The sequence below is a fragment of the Pinus tabuliformis genome, chromosome J (assembly GCF_031772625.1).
Source record: "Pinus tabuliformis cultivar Carrire ecotype Pingquan chromosome J, CPIR1, whole genome shotgun sequence".
Classification (NCBI taxonomy): domain Eukaryota; kingdom Viridiplantae; phylum Streptophyta; class Pinopsida; order Pinales; family Pinaceae; genus Pinus; species Pinus tabuliformis.
The window spans coordinates 67,369,996-67,372,170 of record NC_142295.1 but is presented as its reverse complement, the minus strand read 5'-3'; the positions used below and the strand labels follow the sequence as shown (position 1 = coordinate 67,372,170).

The window sequence follows — 2,175 nt, the reverse complement described above, 5'->3', positions numbered from 1 at the left end:
GATTTGAAAATTAGTCATGGTCAACCATGGTCAACCATGGTCCAATGTCACATTGTGACAAGGATTGCCTCAATATGAAAATCAATCATAGTCAACCATGTTTATTTTAGTGTTTATAATATTTATCTTAGGGTTTATATAGCTTGTGGTTTATAATATTAGTCCCTTGGGTTTAATATTATTCAACCATGGTCAACCATGTTTTATAAAATCAATGGTGGTCAACCATGGTCCAACGTCGTATTATGACAAAGATTGTCTTAATATTAAAATCAATAATTGTCTCAAGCATGGTCAACCATGGTCCAATGTCACATTGTGAAAATGATTGTCTCAATATGAAAATCAACCGTGGTTAACCATGTTTATTTTAGTGTTTATAATATTTAAATTAGGGTTAGATGTCTTGGGTTTATAATATTAGTCCATTGGGTTTAATATTATTCAACCATGCTCAACCGTGGTTAATCACGTTTTATAAAATCAATCATGGTCAATCATGGTCCAACGTCGCTTTGTGACAAAAATTGTATCAATATGAAAATTAATCATTTTATTAACCATGCTTCAACATTGCATTATGACAAAGATTATCTCAATATGATAATCATCGTCAACCATGGTCAATCATGGTCAACCTTTGTTAACCATGGTCAACCATGTTTTATAAAATCAAACATGGGCATCCATGATCAATCATGGTCAACCATGGTTGAACGTCACATTGTCACAAAAATTGTGTTGGTATGAAAATAAATCATGGTTAAGCATGGTCAACCATGGTCCAACATTGCATTGTGATAAGGATTGTCTCAATATGAAAATCAACCATGGTCAACCATTTTCAACCATGTTTATCTTAGTGTTTATAATATTTATCTTAGGGTTTATATACTTTATGTTTATAATATTAGTCCCTTGGTTTTAATATATTCCATTGGGTTCATAATCCCTTGGGGTTTTACTATTAATCACTTAAGCTTATTACTCCCTTGGGTTTATAATAGCAATCCCTTAGGTTTATTATTCCCTTGGGATTATAATATGAATCATGGTCAACCATGGTTAGTCATAGCCAACCATGGTCAACCATTTTCGTATGTCGCATTGTGACAATGATTGTCTCAATATGAAAATCAATTTGTGTTAAGAATGGTCAACCATGGTCCATCGTCGCATCGTGACAAGCACTGTCTCAATATTAAATCAACCATTTTGAGCCATAGTCAACCATGTTTATTTTAGGGTTTATAATATTTATCTTAGAGTTGATATACCTTGGGTTTATAATTTACGTCGCATTATGACAAATAATGTCTCAGTATGATAATCATCATCAACCATGGTAAATCATGATCAACCTTGGTGAACCATGGTAAACCATGTTTTATAAAATCAAACATGGTCATCCATGGTCAATCATGGTCAACTATGGTCGAAGGTCGCATTGTCACAAAGATTGTGTTAATATGAAAATCAACCATGGTCCAACCTCGCATTGTGACAAGGATTTTCTCAATATGAAAATCAACCATGGTCAACCATTGTCAACGATGTTTATTTTAGTGCTTATAGTATTTATCTTAGGGTTTATATACTTTGAGTTTATAATATTTGTCGCTTGGGTTTAATATTATTCCCTTGGGTTTAAGTATTAATCCCTTTGGTTTATTATTCCCTTGGGTTTATAATATCGATGCCTTGGGTTTATAATATTAGTCATAGTCAACCTGGTCAATCATAGCCAACCATGGTCAACTGTGATCGAATGTCGCATTGTGACTATGATTGTCTCAATATGGAAATCAACCATGGTCAACCATGTTTATTTTAGGGTTTATAATATTTATCTTAGGTTTTTTTTTGTACTTAAAAATTTGGACCATTTCTCGATTTGTGCGTGTCATCCTTGTGCAGGGGCCATGCTAATCTTTTTTGTATCGTTCCAATTTGACCAGATGTCTCCGAAGAGACATTTATCTTAGGATGTATATACCTTGGGTTTATAATTTTTATCCCTTGGGTTTTGTTGTAATACTCAACAACCCCCATTTAGTTTTATTTTAGCTATATAATAAATCATGGAGACCCTTTTGAATTTTAATAAAACTCTTTAGTTCTAATAAAGGTAAGGAAATTTTTAATTTTTGTAAATAAAATAACATAAAGGTTTCT

General features: G+C 32.5%; 1 non-coding gene across 1 annotated transcript; it reads right to left on the bottom strand.

Moving 5' to 3' along the window:
* Positions 1 to 1,871: 1,871 nt before the first annotated feature.
* LOC149225536 (U6 spliceosomal RNA) lies at positions 1,872 to 1,974 on the bottom strand. The gene has a single exon (XR_016248577.1). It is a non-coding gene; the product is annotated as a U6 spliceosomal RNA (small nuclear RNA).
* Between the last annotated feature and the right edge of the window lie 201 nt (positions 1,975 to 2,175).